This window comes from Macaca fascicularis, chromosome 18, assembly GCF_037993035.2.
Source record: "Macaca fascicularis isolate 582-1 chromosome 18, T2T-MFA8v1.1".
Taxonomy (NCBI): Eukaryota; Metazoa; Chordata; class Mammalia; order Primates; family Cercopithecidae; genus Macaca; species Macaca fascicularis.
The window spans coordinates 41,633,745-41,654,145 of NC_088392.1; the positions used below are offsets into that span (position 1 = coordinate 41,633,745).

The 20,401-nt window shown below is 47.7% G+C and overlaps 1 protein-coding gene across 10 annotated transcripts in view; it reads left to right on the top strand.

The window, feature by feature from the left end:
- ZBTB7C (zinc finger and BTB domain containing 7C) overlaps positions 1 to 20,401 on the top strand; it is a 383,033-nt gene that overhangs the window by 254,202 nt on the left and 108,430 nt on the right. The window contains exon 1 of one of the 10 annotated variants that reach the window (XM_005586753.5): positions 19,682 to 19,823. The exons of the other annotated variants lie outside the window; for them this stretch is intronic. The gene's annotated coding sequence lies outside the window, so the exon portion shown is untranslated. Of the gene's footprint in view, positions 1 to 19,681; positions 19,824 to 20,401 lie in introns of those variants that run through there. 10 annotated transcript variants of the gene reach the window in all.

Sequence of the window (20,401 nt, forward strand, 5' to 3'; positions counted from 1 at the left end):
GCTCACCTACCCTGGACCACTGGTTCACTCTCAACTAAAATTATGGCCTGTGTTCAGAAGATGCCTTATTCCACCACCAACACTAAAGGCTGGGGAAAGCCTCTGAGTGACAGGCAGGGACAGTGCCTGCCAAATTGCAGCCAGAGAGATCCCTAATGGAGTCGACTCTCCATCCCCAGTCCTGGTCTTTCCTCTCTGTTATCCAACATCACTTGCTCTCAGGGAAAAAAAAAAAGTTCTTAGGGGAACTTAAATTTACTTAAATTTGACATTCCCTGCTGTTCCTTTCTAAGTACCTTAATTTTTCCCAGTTGTAGCAAGGAAAGAGAAAAAGGTGTAATGAGGGAAATGGATGGAATTTGAGCGCAGGAAGTGTCATGAGGCTTCCCATTGTTTGGGCAGTGTTTGATGTTCTTAAGAATGTGTATACAGAATTAACTTTGACCAGTGATAGTAGCTTCAATCTGGTGGCTCCACCAGCCAATGGAAAGTGAGTAGTATTTTATACATGGCAAGGACACAGCCGAGAAAATGAAATGATCAGTTTTGTGTGTATCCCACTTTACTTTTCGAGTGCCTTCCTTCACAGACAAGCTCTAACTGGATCCTCACAAAGATCCTACAAGGCAGGATTTACCCATTTGACAGACTGGAAAACTCATGCCTCAAAAGAAAAGGGTCGTATTGTGGGTTAGTGATAAGACCTAAAGAACAAAAAAAGCGTAGCTCTGTGGGGCTAGCATATTTCACCCTCCTCTTGGCTGCCAGCATCTTAGTACTAAGTCTATTGCCATGCCGTGTCACGTGCACAGGTCTTGTTGGCATTCATCTTGAATGCGACCTGAATCCTGGCTCCATCTTCCCTCTTACTTTTCCTTTGCCCCATTTTTCTTCCTTATTTTTTACGTATGTTTAGCTTGCCCTTTAGGTGCATTTGTAAGCTGGCTCAAATCCTTTTGGGAATAAGGTGGGTTTTAAATGCACACGTTCCTACACAGGATGTTGTTAGTCATTTCATAAGGTCTCTTGTGGAGGAGATTAGCCAACAGCTTCTTTTGTAACCTTGGGCTCACCCTCCTTCCATAGGGGTCAAGTGAGAGTATGGGTCTGTAGGGTCTGTGAAGGGCCCAGCAACTTTGACAGTCTGAGTAATCTTCTATTTCCAACCCGGTTAGAGTCACACAGTCCAATTTGAGATAAAGTAAAATCTAAAAATCTGGTTTTTCTAGTCTAACCCTAGATTGGTTTGCACTAAACCAGTGGTAGTTTTCAGCCTGCCCGGAGGAGTGAAATATAGAATGTAGGCGCATCCCCTTCCTGCAATGAGATGACCACACCAAAAAAATGTTACAGCACCGAGAAGGAAATCGTTTACATTTCAAAGAAATAAAACCCTATATAACGTGTAAGGAATATTAGAGTTACAGGGAATCCTCATTTATTTGGCTACCTCCTATATCTGGGACAGAGCCAAGAACCTGAGAGAAAAATAAAATAATTTTTATTTGGAACATAGGACAAATGTTCCTGTGACAAAAGAGATCAGAGGATACATACCCCAACACACTCCCTTGGGGCCCTTGTCACTTGGGGCCTATTTGCTCCTATTTCATGCACAGTTTTACATTTGGTTTTCTAGTTTCCAAGCCTACATGGGACCAGATGGCAAATGAGAATATAGGGTAAGGGACTGCTAATGAGAATTCAGTTGCGCACCAGCTCTTCCCACATTTGGGGGCTCTAGGAGGCAGCACTGGGTAAGGACTGGCATTGCTAGTGAGGGTTTCTCTGGGTCCCTATTATGCAGACTTGACTTCTTCAGATCTTTTAAACAATTCCCATAAAGAGACTAGGACTTGAGCGTTTAGCAGTGGCAATATAGCTCAGAGTATGACTCATTTAATCAAGGACCCAGATGCCAGCCAGGGGCACTTGCAGGTAAGACTTCAAATGAGGCAGTGGGAAAGGTTGGGATGGAGGGTGAGGGCGAGTGCATTATGAGATGATGCTCACTATAAAATGGCTAGTGAAGAAGACAGGGTAAAAAAACTGCCTTTATAATAGGGTCCTAGACACATCAAGTTTTCCATAAGGTGTCTATATTGCTTTCAAGACTTAAGAAGCACAAAGTTTTATTTTCTAAAATGAAAGAAAATGCCAGACCCAAAGGGACTGTTAAGTCGGGAGAGGGAACCCTTAAAGAATTGAACAGGGCAGATTTTGGAGACTGCCATGAAAGAATGACAGCTGTAGGCATGGTCTTGCTTTTGGTATGCAGTCAATGGCTACAATCCTCTGGGGTTCCCCTGCTCTTCCTGGTTACAGCTCAGACCTTGTCCTGTGTTAGAGAACAGTCCCAGGGCTGTGCCCCTGCCTGCAGAGCGCTCCTCCCCTGCTCAGGTATCCCTCAGGCTCTGGATCATCTGTGAGAGCTAGGGTCTGTCCTCAGACCGCTTCCTCCTACCTAGATTGACCTCTTGGCCGTTCAGATGAATTTGTGACCCCTGGTCATGCCTGCCTGTCAGGACCCCAGGTGACAGGGCCGCATGCCCAGAATTGTGCCCAGCCCTAACCCTTGCTTGCTTACTGGGAACACGGGCTATGTGTTCCGCTGCCAAAGGCCTCTCAGACTCTGCATCCAGCTTTGGCCTTTGGACTTGACACAGTTTTCAGAGTCCTCCCTTTCCGAGTTTCCCAGCCATGACCCTGAGCCACAGCCATCACCCTGTCCACTAGTCACTTCCTGACCCTGTCCTGGGAGCTGGCTAGTCCTACAGCCTCCTGTGCTTCATGCCTTCTAGGCCCTGGGGCTTCCAGAACCAAGTTCAAAACCCTGAGAGGGGAAGGACTCGGGGAACCACCATTTTCACGAAGTGTGTATCCCATATTTACTTGAACCTCTCAAGAACATTTCATGAGGCCAGGAGCTTTGACCTCAAAGAACACGGCCAAATTCCAGAAAGACGTAGTCATACCTCTGAGTGTATCCTGGAGTGAATGGCTCGGGGTGGACCAATTCACAGGCCTATGGCCAGTGGCCAGTGCCCCTCTTTTGTAAGACTTTTGAAATTGCAGCAATATATTTGGATCGTTCATCAACATCTTGGTACTGCCTGACATATAGCCCATGTTTCATCCATGTTTTCTTTTCTTCCCTTCTTCCTTGCTTCCCTTTTTTCCTTTGGACCATGGCAGGAAGCTCCCTGGGTCTTTCTCATGCCCTAATCATCATGCAGACCCCAACAAGGAAGCCATCCCCTTGTACCTTTGTACCCTGTATTACCCAGGGAGAGGCAGAGAAGCAGAGAGTGGGTGCAATCTAGCTCCCCTCCCTCTACTAGCTGACCTCAGGCAGTTCCTCTAAACTTCGTTGTACCTCAGTACCCCATCTGTAAAATGGGCATGTTAATCCTCACCTTAAAAGCTTGTTGTAATGGTGAAATTAAGAAAATGACTATAAAGCCTTTTGTACGTTGTCTGGCTCATATTAGATGCTCAATAACATCTAATGAACAATTAGCCTGGATAATTTCAACTGTATGTGCTTCACTATGCCTTTAAAGGCAAAGGGAAGAGGAGAGTTTTGATATTCAGAGTCCAGCCCTTTTGTGGAAGACAAAGATGGGGTTGATTCTGACATCCCAACATGACTGCTCTCAAAGGCTGTACCTTGCCCAGGCACCAGAAGCCCCAGCTGGGAACCCACCCTGCCTCGCTTCAGGTACCCATTGTTCCACTCACAGCTGTGTGCTTTGGGGAGAGTGACTTAACACCCCTGGGCCTGCATTTCCTCCCTTGTGAGATGGAAGTTCTAGTGCTGCCCAAACCACCAGGTGAGAAGTAAACAAGATAATACTTGCAAAGCGCTTAGCACAGTGCCTGACACCCACTGCGTGCTCAATAAGGGCTCATCGTGATTATTTTCAAGTGTGTCCCATCTTATGCAAGAGACAGCTCTGGAAAAGTTGCGAAACCAAATCCCGTTTTCCCACTAACTGACTTCATCAGTACACCAAGACTTTATCTTTGCCTCTGATCATCTGCGGAGGGCAGTGGCTCTGAACACCTCAGCACCAGGCTTCCTGCCTCCTCCCAGCTCCACCATCTTCTTCTCATGCAGTGGAAAAATAAGAAATGTAGGTGGCATGAATAATGATTCTTTATGGTACCTATTTGTTAAATGTAGATTTGTTTGTTCTATTCGTGTATCAATCATCTGTTCTATCATCTATCTATCAATCATCTATCTGAGAAATGCCACCTATGATTATTTTCTCTTTCCCTACCATAGGTAAAACAATATATAATTCATACCATAAACAGATTATAGTTCTAGTAGACAACCTGCCTTTCACCTGAATTTTTTTTGAACATTTTAGAGGTCATAAACTTTCTTGAAAATCTGATGAATACTAATGGGCTGTCTCCCAGAAAAAGAAACATGCTTACATACTTGTACAGTTTTGCATGTGGTTTAGCTGGGGATCTAAGGATTCTCTGAAGTCCACCAGAGGCCCTGTTAAGGACCTTGTGGAAGCCAGAGCCCAGCTCTCCTATGTAAACACCCTGTGTCCCAGTAGTAGCACGTGGCTGGGTACGTGTGAACTGAAACCCTCCCCACCATATTCAGACTCCTAAGACTGGCAGGCCAACTCACCCCCTCGCCCACTGTCAACTGGTCCCACCCGTCCTCCTACACTATCTTCCCTCCTGTGACGGGGCTGGCTGGCCTGTGTCCCTCCCCTTGGCTGTCACCTCACCTTTGTCCCACTGCTTCCCCACCCGCATATCTACATCTGACCTGCGGTGCAATTATGGAATGACCTCTGACTGATCAGAGCAGGGCCCAGGGAGGATGTGGAGCTCGAGCAGAGAGAAGAGAGGCCCAGTTTTCAAGGCAGAGAAACCACGAAAAGCACGGAAACGTGAGCTCCTAGTGCAGCGGGTGAAGTCAGAGCTGGCAGGGAGATTGGAACAGAGAGAGAATGGTGTTCCAAGCTTGATTTTTCCCTCCTGTCTGATTGGAGACTGAAGAACTCAGCAGTGGCAAAACGCCCTGGCCCATGAACAAGAACTCCCTGGGTTCTGGTCTTAGTTCTGGCATTGACTAGGTGTGTAGCTCTGGGCAGGTCACAGGTTGCTTCAACAATCCAGCCTCCATTTCCTTATCTTTAGAGTGAGGAGACTGAAATGCTGGCAGCGCTGTGGTGAGATGGACTCTCTTGAACAGTGCAGGTGTCAGCCTAAGTGGAAAATGCAATTTAATGCTATATGTTAGGCACCATGAATATGTTCATACCCCCTTTCATCCTTCTAAGAATCTCACCTAAGACAGTCATTCAAAATATGAGGGCAGTATGTCTAAGGATGTTCATCCTAATGTTAGCTATAATATGGAAAGGGCCCCAGTGTCCCAGAGTAGAGGAGTGGTTAAGTATGTCATGCTCTGTCCACTGGTGGCATTTTATGCAGCCATTAAAAGTGATCAGTGTGGTGAACATGCTTCAGATGCAATCCAGCAGTTGAAAAGCTCCTCCTGCTCCCATCCTCCAGCCACAACACACCTGAAGGAGGGCACTGATTCTCAACCAGGGTTCCACTAACCAGCAAGGCCAAACCAGTTACCAATTGTCACCGCTTCTTCCACGTCAGCAGCATGCATCCTTAGAGATCTGTGAAAAATGCAGATTTGGAGTTCAGATTCTGACTCAGTGGCTCTGAACTGGGGCCCAGGAGTCTGCATTGTAAGCATCTGCCCAGGAGATTCTAGCAGAGGATTCGAAATCCACATACTGAGAAATGCCACCATGCTTCAGTCCTCGCACAGCATGTCCTTAGATGGCACAATCCAGGCTCTTGCACCTCTTCTTTTCATCAGTGAGATGTAAAGCCTTTATCCGGGACTTCAAATTTGCATTTGTCCTAGAACTTACTGCTAGGTAAATCTGCTAACTGTGTGAGACAGAGAGCTACTTATGCTCTGCTTTGAGATTCCCTGAAACAGCATCTACAGCGTCCGACAAGGCCATAGTCTGTTTTACCCCATTAGCTTAACAGATCCTACCTTCTGCCTTGCTTTGGTTTCTCCTAGTGTATTTTTTTCTTTTTCGAGATGGAGTCTCGCTCTGTCTCCCAGGCTAGAGTGCAGTGGCTGATCTCAACTCACTGCAACCTCCGCCTCCTGGGTTCAGGCGATTCTCTTAACTCAGCCTCCTGAGTAGCTGGGATTACAGGTGCATGCCACCACACCCAGCTAATTTTTGTGGTTTTAGTGGTATAAAACCTACTAATTTTAGGTTTTGCCACGTTGGCCAGGCTGGTCATGAACTCCTGACCTAAGGTGATCTGCCCACCTCAGCCTCTCAAAGTGCTGGGATTACAGGCATGAGCCACTGCGCCCGGCTTCTACTGCATTTGAAATCCAAAAATACTCTGAGCCACCTTATGCAGTTCCCCAGGATTTAAAGTGACTTTTACAGGCAGTAAATGTGACCTGAGTTCAGATCCTGGCTCTGAGGGGCCATTCTATGAAAAGAGAATAATAATATACTGACTTCATGGAACTGTTGGTGACAGTTAAAAGAAATTATGCATGCAGGCCAGGCACCATGGCTCACGCCTGTAATCCCAGCACTTTGGGAGGCTGAGGCGGGTGGATCACAAGGTCAGGAGTTTGAGACCAACCTGACCAACCTGGTGAAACCTCATCTCTCCTAAAAATATAAAAATTACTCAGGCGTGGTGGCGCGTGCCCTAATCCCAGCTACTCAGGAGACTGAGGCAAGAGAATCACTTGAACCCGGAAGGTGGAGGTTGTAGTGAGCCGAGATTACACCATTGCATTCCAGCCTAGGCAACAGAGTGAGACTCCTTCTCAAAAAAAAATAAAAAAAGAAGAAGAAGAAATAATGCATGTAAAGTTCTTAGCACAATGCTTGCCACCATTATGATTATTTTGTTATCATTGTTTTGATCATTGTTTTGATCTATGTAGGGGCCATTTAGTTCTGTCCTGTTCCCCTATCCATCATACAAGCCTAACCTTGGCCTATTGGCAAGACAGATGGTTCTTGTCTCACTGGCCTTGCAGTGGGATGAAGGTCATTGTTCTGACCTACTACCCTGGCGGTTTGTCTTGGCCTCACATTGCTAGATGGGGAAGAGCTGTGGATTGGCTCAGCCGTACTCACTGTCTCCTGGCAGTGGCACACTGACTAGCACTAGGGGTGAGGCTAATCTCTGCCTCAGTATACTGCAGCCAGCTAGAGAAGATGCTTTCCTGGAGGGTGTCAGAGCCCTGTTTGGTGTTGAAATAACACCGAAACTGCTGTGCTCACCCCTTCCCCATCTAGCAGTCAGCCACCCAGCCCAGCTTCTGAACCCTCTACTCACTGTGGCTCCTCACACATTACACCCACATGAGCATACATGCATACAGATGAGCATGTGCACGTGCATGCACACACATGCACACACACATGTGCACGCACACACATGCACACACACATGTGCACGCACACACACACACCTGCGCACGCACATACACATGTGCGCACACACAGGTGCACGCTCACACACACACACACGCATGCACACACACATAGACCTGCCCTCATCTTCCCCATCCCTGTTACTACCCTTCCTCCTCCTAGTTAAATACCTAGCAAAGGGGAAAGTGGGCACTAACAGAATATGTTAGCTGGCAGGATCTAATCTAATTTATAGGTGGATAAGAAAACCTCATAGCCAATGAACAGGACAGGAATCTGATAACCCACAAGAGTGTGCTATAGTTTTCTGTCAAAATTTCTATAAAATTTCTCTTCATAGCCACTCCTCTTTTGGTTCAAAGATAATCAAAGTAAGATTCTTGTTCTTTATAAAATAAGGCTGGTCTCATTACCTTTGGCCTGATTACTTACATAAGTGCAGCAAGAATGGTAATTGATCACATAGGCCTTTTTAAATTTGCTTTGCTGGAACTTTTCATAAGGAATCTCAGATTGTACCTTTGAAAGCTATGAAGGCAAGGCAAGAACTCATCACCAGATTTTGCCTGTAGCACCTACAGATTTTGGGTAAATCTTCTCTTCCTGAAGTTCCCAAAATACCCTAAGCCTCCTGGGCCTGGCAGGAAGTGACCTTCTTTACTCATCTGTAATGCTGAGGACACTGTAAGTCAGGTACCAGGCTGGCTTTCCCTAGAAGGTATTGTAAGCACTGGGTCCGTCAAGTCCACTTCAGTTCCTTAAGACTGTCTGGTCATATCTAATGCATCAGTTTCAAATATGACATTCCAGTCAATGCCTTGGTTATATAACCAGTATTTCCCATCATGTCCTTTTAGAAGGAGGACAGATTCTTATTGAACTTGTGCAAATAAATATATTCCATGAAGATGAGAACATTTGATAAGAATTTCTGGCCAGGTGTAATGGCTCACGCCTATAATCCCCACACTTTGGGAGCCTGAGGCAGGCATATCACCTGAGGTCAGGAGTTCGAGACCAGCCTGGCCAGCATGGTGAAACCCCATCTCTACTAAAAAATGCAAAAAAAAAAAAAAAAGTTAGCTGTGGTGGCAGGTGCCTGTAATCCCAGCTACTCAGGAGGCTGAGGCAGGAGAATGACTTGAACCCAGGAGGTGGAGGTTGCAGTATGCTGAGATCACACCATTGCACTCCAGCCTGGGTGACAGAGCAAAACTTTGTCCCTCCAACTCCCCACCCCTGCTCAAAAAAAGAATTTTGAATTCTGGAGGGGTTAGGCAGGGAGAAAAAGAGAAATGCTTCATTTCTGTTTTAAAAAAGCATCATTGGCCAGGCACGGCAGCTCATGCCTGTAACACCAGCACTTTGGGAGGCCAAGGTGAGCGGATCACCTGAGGTCAGGAGTTTGAGACCAGCCTGGCCAACATGGTGAAACCCCGTCTCTACTAATAATACAACAATTAGCCAGGTGTGGTGGCGTGCCTGTAATCCCAGCTACTCCAAAGGGTGAGGCAAGAGAATGGCTTGCACCCGGGAGGCAGAGGTTGTAGTGAGCCGAGATTGCACCACTGCACTCCAGCCTGGGTGACAGAGTGAGATTCCCTCTCAAAAAAAAAAATAAATATATATATATATATATATATATATATATATATATATATGTATATATGTGTGTGTATATATATATACATGTATGTGTGTGTGTGTGTGTGTATATATAATGTAAACTGTTGTGAGTTCACAGATAGCTTAAGAGAAAAGGAAAAGAGGTTCCTGAAAGCTGGCAATCATATTCAAGCAAAAACAATAGTTATCCTTCATCCGTTCATTCAGTCCCATGTAATTAACTCTTGCTCTGCTTCATCTTGGGTCAGCAGTTTTAAGAACCTGTCAACCAGAAGTTTGGAAATCTGGATTAAGTTCAGTGGTATAGTTTAAAAATTACCGAAGCAGGGCTGGGTGCAGTAGCTCATGCGTGTAATCCCAGCACTCCGAAAGGCCGGGGCAGGCAGATCACTTCAGGTCAGGAGTTCGAGACCAGCCTGGCCAACATGATGAAACCCTTTTTCTACAAAAAACACAAAAATTAGCCAGACATGGTGGCATATGCCTGTAATCCTATATACTTGGGATGCTGAGGCACGAGAATCACTTGAACCCAGGAGGCGGAGGTTGCAATGAGCCAAGATGGCACCACTGCACTCCAGCCTGGGTGACAGAGTGAGACTCTGTCTCAAAAAGAATAAATTAATAAAAATTAAAAATAAACAAAAATAAAAATTACTGAAGCAACCCCATCAAAAGCCTGTACCCTAGACTATCTGGCATAGTCCCTGATTATTGAAGACAAAGTACTCTGGCCTGTAGTTGGTGGAAAACACTTTCAGAGAACAATCAGAATAAAACAGAAAGTATCAGTGGATGACAAGAGACTTAAAATGACCATAGTTAATCTGATGAGAGTGTGTTTGACAAGGAAATTTGGTGATTTCTGTGGCACCTGGTGTTTTAAACAATAACCAAAATTATGACTGATAACATTATGCCAGGACATATCAACAGCAAGTGTACTGAAAATTTTCTTGGAAGTTTATACAATTTCTGAAATATTTATACAAATAACATTTAACATTAACATAAGCCTAATTTTTTTTAATATCTCTTTTTACAAGGTGAAAGAAAAATTTTTTTGAGATTTCCCAGAGGCCTTCTGGAAAATCTAAAAATCAGTTCTAGATCAAGATTTTATTTAGAATGTGAGGTAGGCAATTGCAAATTGTCTGTCATATGCCAGGATTATCTAGCAGACTAGCAAATTTTATGAATATATCATTTTACATTTTTTATAGATATGTGTTGTATCATAGTACAGTTCTTCAGGTGGCAAAAATAAGTTTATTAACATACCCAAAAACAGATAGCCTCTCTGTACTAGATAAAAATAAGTAGCCAAAAGTATATAAACTTAAACTTATGCTTAGTAATTAATGTTTCAGTAGTTTATTTAGAAATGGTCTAGTAATTAATATCTATTGCTTAATTTAGCATAGGTCTCATGTTGCAAATTACAAAAAATTTTGGAAATAATTTTTAGTCAGATATTATGAAACATAATTATTATTGAAATGTCCATTTATAAAACTTCTATCCCACTTAAATTAATACACATGTTCTTGACACATATGCTTGAATTTTTTATCAAAATTTCACAATACACTAGACAAAGCTAGCCATCATCTCAAGTTATTTCCCTCTTCTATTTTTACAACACATGCATTTTAGGCAAGTATCTAAACAAAAAAATCACAAAAGCAAAAAACCTAGGAAAAAGTTAAATACAAAATGTATAATCGTATTATACTCAATGTTGATAACTCAAAAGATATGGCTGATTTTATGAAACCAGCAATATTAAATTATTCTCACTTTCCAATGGTTTACCTACATCACATGAACTTGAAAAACATTTGGATTAGTTTCTATATTTCTGAGATCTTAAGGTATATTTAATTTAAGCCAATTTGAATAGAGGTCTCGTAAAATATTTTATATATTAATTTGGTAATACTATCCAGAGGTAGAAAAATATCACATATACATACATACATGCACACATAAACATACAGATAGACACAAATAGAGACCATCTATTTCACCTTTTATTCTGAAATTTTAGCCATGAGTTACGTAAACAGAGTAATACAAAGCTCACTGGTCTATATCTATATCATCATTGGCTCTTGTTATTGCCCCATTTCCTCTTTTTATCTGAATTGCGTTTTGACAGATGGGATAAGTTAAGGTCGCCTGCTCAATAAGACAGCTAAAGCTTTTTACCAATATTTGTGGAGGAGACTTTTAAGATTTTCTTTTGCCCTGATATGTAGTTGCTTAGCAGGGATTCCCTGAGTCCCTTGAGACCCGCAATCAGGACAGGGGTCTAAAGTTCAAATGACTGCAGGGAGTTGAGGGGCTGAAGTGTCAATGGTGAGCAGAGAGATGGCAAAGGGGACATGCTGAAGGGCCCGGAGAGCTGAAGGGAAGATGAGGGTGGTAAGAGGAGGAGAAAGGATTGAAAGCAATGGGAAGGGATGAGCCTTTGAGGGGCCAGTTGTAAGTCATTGAAGTTCTAGGTTATCCAGTAAATTATGCCAATAAGAAAGGAAGCAGACAGTTTTTGCCATTATTGTGGGACGTATAGTCAGCAGGGCTTCCAGAAGACGGTTTCCAGTCCACTGAGAAGTTCCCACGTTATTAACTAATGACTTCTCCCCAACAAAGATGCCTGGGACTCCAACGCAGTCTCAGTTTGCCTGAGTCTCTAACCCAGATTCTAAAGTAGAGGCCTACCCGAAGAACCAGGAATGCCCCCTCTCAAGGGTCAGGGAATGAATCTCTACTGAAAAGAGCCAAGAAGATGTCCATCCAGGAAGATTCTTTCTCACATAAGTACCTTTCAACCTAAGAAACCTGGGACTGTAACCCAGCCTCAGAGAGCACAGTCAGAATCTTAAGAATGAAAATGTGTCCTTCAGTGGACTATCGTCTGGAGCACTGGATTTCCTCAGGAGTAGAACTCACCCATGGACTGCCCAATCCCTCAATCGGGAGTGAAGACAAAGGCTTCAAGGACACACACTTGGAGTCCTGAGTGAGAGGTCAGGGGTGCAGTGATAAATCTGAGGCTGTCCAAGTCACAGCAACATAACTATTAAAGAAAAAAATTGGCCTGGTGCGGTGGCTCACACCTGTCATCCCAGTATTTTGGGAGGCTGAGGCAGACAGATGACTTGAGCTCAGGAATTTGCGACCAACCTGGGTAACATAACAAAACCCTGTCTCTACAACAAAATACAAAAATTAGCCAGGCATGGTGGCATGCACCTATAGTCCCAGCTACTTGGGAGGCTGAGGTCAGAGGATTACTTGAGCCTGGGAGGTTGACGCTGCAGAGAGCCCTGTTTGTGCCACTGCACTCCAGCCTGGGTAACAAAGTGAGACCCTGTCTAAAAAAAAAAAAAAAGAGAGAGAGAGGAAAAGTTTTGTTTATGTAGTTGTTAAGATGGTAAAAAATTTCTTTTCTTTTTTTTCTTTTTTTTTTTTTTTTTGAAAAGGTGTCTCGCTCTGTCGCCCAGGCTGGAGTGCAGTGGCACAGTCTTGGCTCACTGCAACCCCCGCCTCCCAGCTTCAAGCGATTCTTCTGCCTCAGCCTCCCAAGTAGCTGGGATTACAGGCAGGCGCCACCATGTCCTGCTAATTTTCGTATTTTTAGTAAAGACGGGGCTTTCACCATGTTGGCCAGGCTGGTCTCCAACTCCTGACCTAAAGTGATCCACCTACCTCAGCCTCCCAAAGTGCTAAGATTACAGGCGTGAGCCACCGCTCCTGGCCTAAAGACTATTCAGAACTATTGCATAGGGGTACCCCCGCTTGTCCTTGTGATATTCAGAGTTGAGCCGGACTGCAATAGGGGAGAGGGATGCGGGTTCAACACCAAATACAAAGACAAGTACGGATTTATAGTCAAGATGCAGAGGGTGGTGAGTGGATGGAAAATTACCAAGAGGAGACATCAAAGGTAAAGGGATCCTCGCTGAACTGACTTAACAGGATTCTTGCAGAAGGCAGGCCAGCAGGTCAAGATGATTAGATATCAAGGGATGGGGGATTCTTGCTAACCTGACTTAGCAGCATTTTTGTTAAAACTGGACTAGGCCGGCCAAAGACAGGGCCCAAGGACAAGAGGGGCTCAGAGAAACCTGTCTAAGGTTTATTGAAGGAGAGAGTCTTTGTCAGCTCTTTGGAGCTGACAAAGGGATTGTGGGTCATGGTGACAGTTTGCAGCTAATGTAGCCAGACCTCAGCTCTTGGGGCTGCCTAGACCCTCAGGGATCCTGGCTTACACACAGTAAGTGCTAATTTAATATAAAATGAATTAGTTGTTTGTCCTAGGGTAAGGTTCTTAGTGCATTTTTTTTTCTTAGTTTTCTGTGCATAAATATTTTCTTAAAAACAGAAAGTGTCTTTAGAAGCACAGAATTAAATCTCTCCTGCTTTGGAGGTAAGTGCCAGTGACCCTGCTGGAGGAAGGGAGCACTCTCCTGGGAGGCAGGTGGCCAAGGTTCCACTGCAGCAGCTCTACCTGTGCCCCCAGTGTGACCTCGGGCAAGTCGCCTCCCCACCCTCAGCCCCACTTCCTCACTGTGTATGGGAGCTATAATGCTGCTTCTGGCCCCTGAGGGTGGGAAGCAAATGAGGTGAGAGGCTGCTGTAGATGGAAAAGTGGTTTGCCTAAGGATGGGGCTAAATGATCTGGACTCACCCACCTGAGTTCATGGTAGATGTTTATCTGTTTATTATCTTTCCCCTTCTAGAAGAAGGTCAGCTCCATAAGGGTGGAGACCATGTGGATTGTTCACCACTTTATAGCCAAAGCCTGGAGTAGCGTGGGGCACAGAATAGGTAGTACATGCCTGTGAAGGGAAGGGAGAGAGGAGTGAAAGGAAGAGGAAGGGAGAAGGAAGGTGAATAGGAAGGAAGAGTCAAGAAGGGAGAGAGGGAGGAGTGGAGGAAGGAGGGAGGGAGGAAGGAAGATAAGAGGGAATCTGCCTCCCCTAGCTAGTGTTGCCACCCCCTTTCCTGTCACTATCCCACCTTGACCAAATTCTGACCAAGCCCTCCTCCTCTGGGATCCATGGTGACAGGCCCAGCCACCCCCCACTCCTCCCCACAAGCCAGGCTTAGCTGAAGCTCCTGCCTGGCACCCTCTCCTCCTCCCACAGTGGGTGCCTGATGGTGTTACCTGATACAGTCTGGGAGGAGGGCGAGGCCCTGGCAGCCCTGGGGCCCTCAGGCTGTGAGCAGAGGGCTGGGACCCTGCACAGCCTACTGTGCAGCCAGCCAGGCTCGGAGCCCTGCCCTGCACCCCAGCCTGGCAGGGTACTTTCCCGCAGAGAGAACAACCCAGCACCTGTGCTTGGCCCACACCCCCTACTCGGAGGTTCCCCAGGGCCTCGGACAAGCACTGGCTGGTCTCCGAGCGCTCCTAAATGGGAGGCAGGCTCTGCCAGCACCCAGTCCTCCCTCTGGGGCCACAGCTCCTTGCCCTTCCTTACCTTGCAGCCCCTGCAGGACAGGGCAGCCAAAGGCCAGTAAGGCCAAAGGACTCCGTTTCTCTGCATCATCATTATGTTCTGGAAGAAGTGGAGGAGTTTGATGGGGTTTGGCAAATGGCTGATAGGTTCCAAATGGCTGGGTCGCCCCCCTAAAACACAGTAGCAGAAATGTATGTAGCCTTGGCAACTAACAGATTTGGGTAAACTCAGTGACCATATAAAGGGCTGTTAAAGTGTAGCTTAGCTTCAGTTCGTGGCTCCCTGTCTGTTCTCGATGCTAAACAGCAATGTATTGTTATTTCAAATTGCCATTTAATACATTTCAATAAAATCTGATCTGTGGATGAAAGTGATAGAGCCATGCCATTACAATCCACAGGTGCTAATATACAAACAGTGGACTTCAGAACGGTGAGGTCGTAGCCTGTGATTGGACAGGAAGCCAGAGGGGCCACAAAGGAAAATGCTTGGTATGTCCCTCCTCCCTTGAACTGGTTGCGTTTTCTTTCAGTTTTCCTCAAAATTCAAGTAAACATTTGTTGAGCATCCAAGAAATACAAGGAGGAATGACAGGTGGAGCCTGTTAAATACAGTGTGAAATCTTCACTCCAGCAAAAGAAAGACTGACCCACTGCCCATGCCACCATGATGCCATAAATATTAGCCTATTATTTTCCCCGCTGGTTCACAAATTTTCTCTACAATGGAAGAATTTCATCAAGACAAGATCCAGTCCTTCTGTTTCCCAGATCTAGGATTCTCTCAATAAACACCTGTTCCACACATACCTGCCTGGGGCCAATGACATACCAGACACGATACAGTAAGAAAAGATGCATGGGTCCTTGCCCTCAAGTAGCCTACATTCTAGTGGGAGGGACCGTCAAATAATAAAATCAATGCAAGCATGAATCCTTTGATCAAGGGTCTGAGCTAGATAATGGGCTACAAGATCCTAATTTATCTGTGGTCAGGAAAGCCCTCTCTGAAGAGGTGACATTCCTGCAAGACCCAAAGTTGGGGGAGCATTTCAGCCTGGGAAATTTGCATAAGCCAAGTCCCACAGCAGGAAGGAGAAGGAAGGAGGGGTGCCTGTCTGTGATTGAAGTATGGGGTGCGGGGAGTTTGGCGAGAGAAGGGCCTTGCGGGCTATGGTGAGTAGTATAAAGTGCATGTAAGTGCCCTATGACAGGACCAGATACCTGTTTTAAGTGGATTGCTTTGGCAGTCGTGTGGCTTTGGGCTGAAGGAGCAGGACAGGAATGGGGCAGAGAGACCACTTAGGAGGTGCCCGCAGAAGTCAAGGTGAGAGGGGATAGAGGCTTAGCCAAGGGCGGCAGTGGCAGAGGTGGCAGGAAGAGGGTAGGTTCGAGCTCTATTTTAGAGACAGACTCGCTGGTGGATGGTTTGGCTGGGGGCGGGGGTGGGGGCCAGGAAGGAGAGGGAGGCAGCAAGGGTGGCGCTGAGTTTCTGGCTTGAGTACCACTCATCCTGTGTCTGCACATCCTGTAGGATGACTTGCTTCAGCACTCTACCAAAGGCCAACCTCCATCTCAGCCTCCTTCTGCCTAACAATACCCTCGGGTTCAGGAAGAGTCATTACTCTGCTTGTTCAGAAGGAGAAACTGAGGCATGCATCAGCAAACCACACTGCCCCTTAGGAAACCAATTGTATGAACCAGACAAAGAGCCAGAGCTTGAACCCCAGGGTTGCCTTGGGTCACCAGAATCACAAAGATGGAGTGTGATATCCAGTTTTATCATATGTCAGGCAGTGGGACCTTAAACAAGTTGTGAAACCTCTCTGAGCCCCAGTTTCCTTATCAGTAAGATGGAGGAAATAACAAGATCTACCTCACCGTGTGGTTGCAAGGAGTAAGGGCAGAGGCCCTCATCAATATTAGTATTACTCTCTGCAGATCACAGAGCTCATACATGTGTCTGCCTCTTTATGCACATGTGTGCAGACACTCTGTATCTGTGTGTGCTTGTGGGCACAAAGCTGTTGTGTGCCTACATCACAACCCCAGCCGATGACTAGGCCCTGCTGAGGTTTCAAGTTAAGACAGTAGCATGTTTGCTTATGTGCTTCTGTTTAGCCTTCTGAGCCATGCTTGGTGGTTGAAGTAGGAGCTTTCATCCTCACTGGAACACGAGTGAGTTGAGTTTGGAGCCAGCTGTGAAAGTCGGGGCAGCCTTGCCCTGTGAAGCCAGCGGGCTTCCACGTGCTCTGGCTGACCTGAACTGGGAAGGCGGGGAGCCAGAGGTAGGGGCTGAGAAGGGCTAGGGCTGGAGGAAGGGAGCTGAGGAGGAGGAGAAGGAGGAGGCCAAAGAGGGCCTAGGAAGGAACCCGGACCCAAAAGGAAATGCACACTCAGATCTGGAGTCTGGTGCACCCAGAGCCCCTTCCGTGGGTGGCTTTGGGAGCCTCCCCCAGCCCCCTCTCCCCACCCACTTCACTGAGACTGCTTTATGTTCCTGTTCCCAGGAGGCAGCTGGCACCGAGGGAGGCTGGAGCTGGTGGGGCGGCGCTCCCCACTTTGTGCCCAGAGCCATTCCAAAGGGTGTGTCCCAGCAGGGCACACACACACAGTGATTAGGGGGAGGGAGGAGTGGCATTCACTGTCCACTGCAGGACCCAGCCGGTGGGCTGGACAGCAGCCAGCTCTCCCCAGGCTCTTGGCTGCAATATCATTGGCCCTGGCCCCACCCATAGCCTACCCAGACACTCCTTCCAGTCCAGGGTCTGGAGCCCTGGCTAGGAGGAGCCGCCTAGGGGTAGGCTGGGCTGGGCACCTCCACTCTGCACACCCCTCCCTACAGCTTCCCTCCCACATCCCGCTCCAGCTGGATTTGAAAAGGTGCTCCCATCCTTCCTCCTCTCCAAATCAGGCCCTGCCCTGTACTCTTTCCTTTCAGCCGGAAGCTGTACCCATAAACTGGCTCTACCTCATAGACCCCCTCCTGTCGTCGTAACCACTGAGAGAACCCTCTGAGCCAGGCCAGCTGCTGGCTTTCCTCCGTGACTCCCCCCTCTTGCCTCCACTCCCCCACCTGACATGCCCTCCTCTCCTGCTCCCTGCAGCACCATCTTCCAGGCCAGACAGCCTCACTCCTCCTGGAGCCCGGTCCCTGTGAGCCTGCCTTACTAACTGCTCTGCAAAAGCACTGCCCTGTTCCTTATGCACCCACGGGGTGGTGGATGCACCTTGCCCCACTGTCCAGTCCGCCTGTGCTTTATCTGCTCCACAAGATGAGAGGCTCCAAGGTTGGCACTGCACTGCACCCACCCCACCTCCACCCAGGCCATTGAGGCAAACCCTTTATGGGCACTCAGCAAACACTTCTGGATTCATACTGATTCCATCCAGGTCATGTGTTGGCACCTTTACCTCCTGGGTCTGGGAGTGGAGTGTGGAGTTACGCTTCATTGGATATTTAACTAGTGCCTTTGTGGACAAAGGGATTTGACTTCTCAGTCTTTGGCTTGGGTGTTCCGGGAGTACCTGGTTTTTGATAAAAAGCTATGGAGTCATCCAATCTTGGAAACTGTCCACCTGCTCTGATGAAGCACCCCCGCTTCTTCCCTTCAGCACCCAATTCCCTGACCTAGCAGCCTCTTCCCACCACATCCTGGCCGCCCAGCCTCTCTCTCCCCTGGCGCAGCAGTCCACAGCCCTCTTTCCACAGCATGGAGAGTCTGACAGATGCATTCTAGTCCATTGTGGCGACGCCTACTCCCCTGCCTGCAGCGGTGGGTATTCACAGTTTTACAGGGAACCACAGAGACAGACCTGACCCTTCCTGCCTTCCTGAAGCAAGTTTGCCTGCCTCGCTGGGGCAGGCTTCCTGCAGGGCATATCCCAAGAAGGAATGAATCTGTAACATTGGAATTTCAGGCAAGGGGCACCTGTTGGAGGAGATAGTTTTGTCTGTACCATCTTTCTGGGATTCTGCAAATCACAACCTCATCCCTGGACCTTCATGGCCAATGTACCTTTGAGATTTACTTCTGGTTTCAGGATGCTTTAAGGCTCATGGCCTGCCCAGGAAGAGTGGCAGAGGCCACGGAAGGCCAAGCACCTCATTGGACTCCTTTGTTTTGTGCTTGTTTTCCATGACACGGGGGGAAGATGATCAACAGGAAAGATTCGCTCCCCTGGCTCTCCCCCCATTTCTGAGAACAGTCAGCAGAGGTATCAAGGCATTAGTGGTTATTTCCTCCAGGTGACCAGTCAGTTCCAGGGTAAAAGAGGCCTGACAGCACCCAGCTGGCCAGAGCCTCCCAGGTGGCAGTTTTCAAGAAGGCTTGAAGGGAAGGTTTGTGTGAGGTTTGAAGGAAAGGCCTGGGAGAGGGTGTTTGGCCACACCTCTGTGATCGGTGGCTGGCCCACCCCAGTGTGGGCTGCTGGAACCTCCGGTTGGCATTTCTGAGTCAGCCTGTGTGATATGTGTTTGTTTGAGGGGAAGGGGTGTCTGTGGGTCCTACCCACAAGGTCTCATGACCCCCAGCGGAGGAGGGAGCTGCAGTTCTGTGGTTACTTCCTGCACTCCCTCTTTTTTTGTTACTTAAAGGATTGCTGTGCAGTGTTTGATTTGGTTAAGTTACACTCACGACCCTGTAAGGAGAAAACATATAATTCTAGTAATTTTATTGGGCTTAGGTTTCAGGCAAATGGAAATAAAATTGCCTCTAAAAAGACAGACACGCTGAATTGAATAAAACAATAATAATAAAAAGCCTCCCTTGCTTTGAGATAAGTGGTAAGTCATTTTATGAAGTACTAGAGAAAGGGGGGGGAACCCACAAAAAACAAAACGGAGGAACCCGGGAGAAAAGAGGGGAAAAGAAAATCAAGAAAAGCTCCTCCACCGCCCTTGCCTTTATTTCTGCTTTACCTTTTCCAAAGAGCTTAATTTGGTGTCATAAAGTGAAGCGTAAAGCGCGAGTGGTGAGATCGTCCTGTCCTGCGCTTGACAGTACAGGTGGACCAAAGGGGCTCCCGGCCAAATACTTCTGGTTGGAGGGAGGGGAGGGAGTGCTCGCTCAAAACCACTCCTGGAATGGCTTAACTCGCCCAGCACGAATCAATGACAACCTCCCGCCGGCTGCAGCAGGCTCCCCCGAGCAGCGCGGCCGCGTGGATTCCCAGCCTGGGACCCTGGCGGCGCTCAGGACACTGCCCGGGCACCAGCGCGGCGTCCCCCGGGCGGCCAGGTGGGTCTGCGTCGGACTCGGACTGCCTCGAGGCTGGGATCGGGGCTCTGGGGAGCCCAGCGGCCGGGCCGTGGGGAGGGGGTGGGGAGGAAGCCCTTCCGGGCGGCCGGGAGAGCTCGGGCGCTGCGGGCATTCTCGCTACACGCTGCGGGGACCCTGTGGCCGGGTGGCCGCGGGGCGGCTCGGGCTGGCGCGGGTGGCGGCGTCCGCAAGGCGTGCAAACCCCCGCCTCGCCGGAGCTCCTGCGGGGCGTGGGGCTGCGCACCTCCCCCGAAATAGGAGAGAGGATCTGGAACTCTGCAGAGAGCAACTCTTGCCGCTGCCCCATTACCGCTGGCCCACGCCAGCGGGCTCCTTTGGGGCGAGGGGCCAGCGGAAGGAACGTAAGGGCACTCCGAGAGGGAGTTGCGGGTGTACATTGGTAGTTTAAATTGTCTCCCCCAAGAATGCTTGTTTCTCCCGAGCGTCAGATGAAAAACTTGGGGGCGGGTGGGAGGGGGGACAAAAGCCATGGCAATTTGGCTAAAGTCGAGGTCCGGCGATACGAGTGGAAATTAAAGAAGCGATTGGCAGAAGTC